Here is a 7,996-nt window from a genome sequence, read left to right on the forward strand (position 1 = left end):
AGGAATAATTTTCTCTGAACTGACTTCCTAAGTGATTGTGTGGAGAGAGAGAGAAATATTGTAGTGCCAATCCACCATGACAGCAGTGACACAGCTCTTACAGAACACCCATGAGATTACTTCCCATGATTCCAACCATTTCTCTTGCTTTCATAAGTTCCTAGTTTTTTTTCTTCCAAGGTATTTTGCTTGCTGAATATATATTTTGTGCTGGTTTTCTTTCACAAAAGGTGCAAAGTAATGATAACATTAAGCTTTTCTCTCTTAACAGCTGAGTCACAGAAATCAGGTATTTAAGCTATGTGCTTGAACTTTGAGCCTGCTAGATCACTTGGAACATATCCTGTGCCATGAGCTAACAGCTCGGATGAATGCCCCTTTCTGTGGGGTTTTAATCTTTCAGAGCAACTGCCACAATCAGCTTTTCTGCACCAGGCCAGAGAGATTATTCCACATCTGCTTCTCTGAGTCATGTTCAAAAATCCAGTTCCCCATTATTTCTACCATGACACACAACCTAATGAAACAAGGATCTTGTGCATACGCTCACATGTAAGTGTGTGCAAAATGGAGAAAACCCAAACAAACCAACCCCAACTCCAACCAACCAACAGCAAAATTACTTAGCCACATAGAATTTGTATAGGCAAGGCTCTCCCACTTTTCAGAGACCATTCAAACAATCTGCCAGAAAGAGATGGAGAACTTGGAATGTGCACACTCTCTGGAGAGGCAACTGTCCACAGACAGAGGAGCTTGAGCAGAAGCCACGATACTGAGAGTTTTTGCAGCTAGACATGGAGAAGAGGAGAATCATGAGTGCCTTTTGGTAAGTGTCAGATCCCTCTCCACAAGATCTGAGCATCTGTTAACATGATTCCAAGAAAGAAGAGATGGAGCAAAGGGCAATTAATGCAAAAGGTAACCACCACAAGCAGAACAAAAAGCAAATGGGGAATCCCCTACATGTTAGCAAACATTATACGGAAAATAAATGCAGCAACCAGGTAAAGCAACAGCAGCATGATGAAAAAGACATTTAAAAATGTCTGAAATGCTCGTTCAGAGAAAACTCTTGCTAGAAGTTAGGACTTGGGGCTCATTCTACCTATTAAAAAAAAAAAAGAAAGCATGCAATTCATGCTTCAGCTGCTGTTGTGAGCTATAAGTAACCGATTCAGGGTATGTATCAAGTGCAAATTGAACTGGAAACTTTGAGTGGAAGGTTTTCTTAACTGTTCAAGTGTCTCTTAAAAGCCTGCAGATCACTAGAAACTTTGCCCCACTTCTGATGATGGCTGTATTGCATGCCAATGATATCCACTACTGTAAGGAGCCAATTGTTTGGTTCATGTACTCAGGTCTATTGTAGCCATTTCCATCCAATAACTGCTTCTTCATGCATACAAACTGAGCCATTTATTTCAGTTAGTATCTTCATGAGCACAAAGCAAAGCCTCATAATTTTCTGATTGTTGCCATTTTCATGTGCAAGCTGAACTGCAGTTACCTATACTTTTTGTATTCTTTTGGTAATAGCTCACTTGGAACAAAACAATCTCAATCTTTCTAGGGTTTTCTCTCCATATTTATTTCTAATTGCGTTCCAATTTTGACAATATTTTGAATGGGTGTGGAAAATAGCAAATTATTAATGTTTTTTTTATAGTGACACAAGATTCCTGATGCTCCTAATAAGGTTGCTGTCTTCTTTTAAAAAGCCACATTAACAAAACCACAGCCTCCCACGTGAGTTCCCTGATCAGTTATATATGTGAAGTTCTAAATAGCTTTATGTAGCATTTACTCTCCTGGCATTATTACCAGTATCATGCAAATATACTCTGGAAACACTTAAAGTTTGGAATTCTGAGCCTGTGCAACATAGCAGCCAGTATAAAAGACTTGATAAGCTCAAAGTCACAATACTTTGACACTGAGACAATTTAAACGGACACAGTTCTAAAGATAAATAGATTTAAAAGAACTTAACAGCACATTAAAAACCTTTTACCAATATAAGCCACAGTTGTGACATTGCTCTGTACTCAAACTCATTAATCTTGCCAGCATCTCTGATCAAAGCTCAGCACAAGTGTAAACAAATGTATGCTATGGCCATGACTAAAGCATCTCAGGAAACACTTAATTGCCTGGAACTCCAAGCTACTGCAACTTCCTTTTTTCATTTTCTTTGTCATTCCTTAGCAGTTATACAACTTTTTTTTTAAGCAGTGCCAATGGCTGAAAGAACATCAATTTGTTCAGTCAAAACCCACCCACTGTGCATGGTGGGGGTTCTTCCATTTGGCAGATAGATGCCTTACATTGTAAATAAACGCAATGCCACTGCCTGGCTGGCTGAAACCTGACATTCATGGTTCCTTACCCAGCAGCTCCAGAGAACAACAGCTTTGTACTGTGTTGGTAAGCTGCAGAAACATGTTATCCATCTTGCTACCTGTTGATGCTTTATTTCTACACAGTAACACACCAGTGCAACACAATTTTAATTAAAAACCAACAGGCATGTAGATACACATAACTAATCCCCACAAAATCCTTAAAAATTAATTAGATAAGATGCCCTATATAACTTTCTTTTTCCTCTCCCAGGAAAATCAAGAAGAGAATAATTAATGTTCTGCCATTATAAAAACAATCAGGTCAATTAAAACAGGTGCAGCAAGATTCACAAACCAGATTTAAGACAGAATGAAAAGGTGACAAAATACAGGAAAGTTTCAGAAACAGCAGCAAGAGGTGTGACGGTTTTAAGACCATGTCTTTAATTTTTCTCACAAAGTTTGAGCAGAGAACAAGAGGCTAAAAACAAAAGTAGTGGGAGACTTTAGAGGTGGTGACAGTGACTCATCTACTCTGGCCAGGGATGTTTAGTAGAATACTTCAGTTGGAAAGGACCTTCAAGGACCTTCTCAACCTTGTAGGTTGAGAAAGTTTCTCCTCCCCCTCCACTCTGCCCTGGTGAAGCTGCATCTCAAATATTGTGTCCAGTTCTGGGCTTCTCAGTTCAAGAAGGACCTCAGGGCACTGCTTAAAAGAGTCCAGTACAGAGCCACAAAAATGATGAAGGCAGTGGAACATCTTCCTTACGAGGAGAGACCGAGGGAGCTGGGGATCTTTACCTTGGAGAGGAGGAGACTGAGAGGTGACCTCATTAATGTTTTTAAATATGTAAAGAGTGCCAAGAGGATGGAGCCAGGCTGCTCTTGTGATGCCCAATGACAGGACAAGGGGCAATGGTGGCACAGGAAGTTCCATGGAAACACGAGGAAACATTTTTTCACTGCGAGGGTGACAGAACACTGGTGCAGGCTGCCCAGGGGGATTGTGGAGTCTCCCTCTCTGGAACTATTCAAGACCCACCTGAATGTGCTCCAGTGGGATCTGCTCTAGGTGATCCTGCTCTGGTAGGGGGGAGGGGGACTAGATGATCTTTCAAGGTCTCGGGGGAGGGGGACTAGATGACCTTTCAAGGTCTCTTCTAGCCCCTATTATTCTGTGATTCTAGTCCCACAGCCTGGCCATGCTGCTATTTTTACTACCACCACCACCACCAGGAAGAGAGACTACAAGGATAATATTTACATCCAGGGAGATATTTATTATTATACTTGCCAGCTGAGAAATATTTACCTAGAAGGAGCTGGATATTAACAACATCCATGAAAACAAGCTGTAGCCAGACTGCTTGCTCTCACTTTTTGTGAAACTTTTTTGCCCAGGGAAGCCATATAGCAGTAGCAGACAACATGGGCTTGGTTTGATTCATCTCATACGGCATATGACCGAGGGGGATACATCAAGCTTCAATTATCACTTCGGTGCCTACTAGGCTGTCAGTTTTGATTGCCACAAAAATGAGAGTATACTTCCTTAAGGCTACGTTTATTTAATAGGCAAAGAAAACTTAAACATTATCCAAGACACAGAACTAATTGCTTAAGAAAACAACATCACATCCACAAGTATCTTTTTAAGTACTGGTGCTTTTATTTGTGAATGGATCTCAGACATCCTTTTTCTCCTCAATTTAATGCATCTTTATTCCCAGGTTTTATCTTTCCTTGCAGCCTTCCTCTCCTTTCCCTGTCAGTTTCCACTGATTTTACTGTTAAATCGATCTTATTCCCCAAACTCTTCATTCTCCTTTCTTGTAATTTTTTTACCATTATTATTCCTAAATCTGGATTATTATGCTTCAGATATTTTTAAAAAATCATTTGCAGTTTTAATCTTTCTTATATTTAATTCCTTTTATCTCTGTATCTGTCAGTGTTTCAGAGATCTGCATTAGAGGTAGGCTTCTCTTATGTTTTTCTCCTTCAGGTTTCTCAGGAACTCATTAAATATAAACTTACTTATAGATAAGTTTTTAGTGCTCTCTCAACAGAATCATTATAGTCTCCCTCAAAATGGCCTTTATTAAAACTGCCCAAGAAGCTCATAATTCTATATTAACAAATTAGTAGTCTGCATATGTAAAGTTTAACCCTGGCTGGTAGTTAAAAAAAAAGGCAACACAAACCCAACAAAACAACCTAGCTGGAGAAAGACATCAAGTAAGCTTTGCATCCAGGACTACTTATATACCTAATTCCCAAATATCAAGACTATCATCATCCATCCTTAGCAGGAATGCCAATTGTGACAGATTTCATTACATTTATTTGCAAACTGTGCAAAAAGCATGAGGATATTTCCAGTAGATGTAGAAAGGTTGAAGCCAGACTTATTTATGAAAGACTACAGAAGTCGTGGATTACATCTACACTAACTCACATAATTTGCATCTTCATATTACATGGCAGTACCATGTAGGAAACCAATGCATAAACATGTCTTCATGCAAATAGTTGTGACTAGATCTTAAAGTTGGCCATCCTAGAACAGTCACTGAGCTCAAACAGACAACCCACAGCATGGCAGGCACTGCTTGTTTACAGCTGGATCCTATGAAGTAGGATCTCAGTTCTACAACAAAAGAGGATTTATTGTACTGTCTACAAGCAGCGTCAAACCACACCTCAAACTGAGTTTCAAAACTCATGCTAACTTTATAGCTTCAGGATTTACCTACAGATGCCAAACTAAGTTGCTCTTGCAGAGTAAAAGAAAATTTTTCTTTTAAAGAAAAGGTGTCCCTTACCCTATTTGTGTCCTGGAGTTGCACAGTAAATTAAGAGTTTCTACAAGTCTGTATCACCAGCTGTAAAAATATTACCTACATTATCATACTCTCCATTCATCAAGGTTAAATAACTTGGGCTTGACAAGTAAGGAAAATAGCACTCATTTTTCATTACCATTAGGTGAAATATGAGCAAATAGACTGTCTAAGCAGGTAAATCTCATTATTATTTCTCAACACTGTTTGCAATGAAGTCAGGTTAACAAATATTTCAACTCTGGCACTGCACAAGTAGTGAGAATGTGCCAACCTTAAGGGAATCTCCCATAAAACTCAGCAGCAGCTTCTTTCAAATCTTTTGCTTTAAGGATGACATGGTACGATTCCAATAGCTAAACACCTCTAGACAGTGTACTGCATACTGCCCCTCTGGGTCAGCAATATCACTTGTTGTTCTCTGTAGACTTACAATTTACTGCCTGCCTTAGAACAAATTATTTAGAAAAACCGTTCAACCAACCATCAAAAAAAAAACCCACAGAACAAAACAAAGCAAACCCAACCCCCCCAAAAAAACTAAAACCAACCCCAAAGTAGTTATGCTATTTGCAAGCAGATTTTACCATGATGTATTATACATTTGATTGCTGTAATTAAGAGCTTTACTTTCTTCTCCTATCTTCTGTCTTACTCTCCCACACCAGCACCACCCACTTCAGTAAGTTTCTCAGCATTGAACGCCTCTGGGAATGCAAAAACTTGTTATTTTTAAATTTGTCATTACCTTACTTCCCAGGCATTAAATCAAAATTTTATGCAGTGTATAAAAATCTTTCCTTGATTTTATTTGAGTATGGCCAGAATCTACAAGATACATTACAAGATGTGAGTTGATTCAGTCATGCAGATATTTGATAGAAGATTTTAGAGTGACAATCCAAACAACAGTTGTAGGACAATGACAGTGAGATACCTCTGCCTTCTTCCACTGTGCATGAATCCTGGTAACAAACTAAACCTGTAAAGTTCCCTATTCTATTCCATCCTGTGAAGCTAAGGGCATGGTTTCTGCTGAGACTGCAAATTCTGGAAAGGCTTCTAACACTCAAAATTTAAAATACTCATCTCAGTCAAGGTTATGGCTGGGCCAGCCACTAAATGAGTGATGGATAGTCTCTATGAACCCCTCTCCTGTTCCAAAGGGGAAGAGAATGGGAATAAGGGAGGGAAACTGGCGGGTTGGAAAAGAAAACTACAACAGCTTTAATGAAGATAATAACAATAAAATTAAATATTTATAAATAGTTACAAACCAATCATAGAATTGTTTCAGTTGGAAAAGACCTCTAAGACCACTGAGTCCAGCTGTCAACCTAAGACAACCACGGCCATTAATCTCAACGCCTGATGGCAATTATTAACCATTGCCACTGATGCTGTGGCAGGCACTGGGGAAGTCTCAGACTTGACTCAGTAGCAGATGGGAACCAGATTCAGGAAATGGAATTAGGAATTCCATTTAGGAACACATGGACAAGGATCTAAGGCAGGATGGACAGAGTGCTCTTTGAACACCACTCATGGAAGAAAGCTTGCCCCACCTTCAGCTTTACACTGAATATGATGTCCATGGAATGGAATCCCTTGCTGGTCAGCTTAGGGTCACCTGTCCTGTCCACTCCTTGCAGGTGTAGCCTTTTACTTACTGCACCCACAACATGGTACACCAGATTTGGCAGTGACCTTGGTCCGCACCAGAGCAAGACGTAGCAAGAACCTTTCTGCGTACTGATCCTCGGTGTTAACTGCAAACCTCGAGCGTTAGCTCTTTCAGAAACAGCAGCTACAAAAACATGCTGTTAAGTGCAAGAAATGCAGTTACTGAGAAGAGACTGAAATGAAAAATAAAATCACCTAGCAGAATTGCTTCTGTTCTCAAACCAGGACAATCTCAAAACTCTTGCAATTCTGTTTCTGCCCTCTTTTCCCACAGCTGTTTGTACACAGCAACTACTGATGCATAACAGTCTTGGACTCACCTAGTACACAGACTGCTCTTACACTAGGGATTAAGGTGGGGGATCTATCCCTTCCTGAATGTTCCAACACCCAGTAGAATCCTTCCAAGTCTTACTTTCCTCTTCTGCTAAGCACAGGTGATGCACATGCTAGCACCAGCCCTGGCTGTACAACATACCAACTGTACCTGTACAGTGTCCACAGTGAGGACTTTCCTGGGTATCCCCAAGCTCATTTAGATACACATGGGGCCACAATCAAGAAGCTGGCCCACTAGTCCTGAGAGCAAGGGCCTAAGGGGGAAGCCTGAAGAGGTGGTGGGAATGAAGGTGTCCATCAAACCAAGCAAGCTTCTAGGAGAAAGTGTTACCAATAGCAGAGAACAGACTGGGAACCCACCAAAACTTTAACTAGTCATTCTATTAAAACAGATTTTAATACCAGTAATGCAATTCTGCTCCAGCCTGGTGCAGCAGCAACAGAAAATCTCTGCTTTTGCTGTAGGACTATGGAATGCTGGACAAAGTTTATTTAGATGTGGCTATATAATGGAAGTGTTGACGAACTCAAGTCTAGCAACATCTGGCATAGCCTGGGGACACAATTATTCTCAGCTCAAGTTTTTTCATAACAATCTTCTGACTGCTCTATCTTTCAAAAGAAGAAGAGGCACATTTTCCCTGAAAATGTGATGACCAGTATCATCAAAAATATCAGCCTAGATAATGGCAGGAAAATCCAATATTTAGACATGAAAATATGCAGAAAGAGGGTTTTTGGAAAATAAACTAATCAAACTGATACATTAATCTATTTAAATGGGAA

The sequence above is a fragment of the Indicator indicator genome, chromosome 17 (genome assembly GCF_027791375.1).
Source record: "Indicator indicator isolate 239-I01 chromosome 17, UM_Iind_1.1, whole genome shotgun sequence".
NCBI lineage: Eukaryota > Metazoa > Chordata > Aves > Piciformes > Indicatoridae > Indicator > Indicator indicator.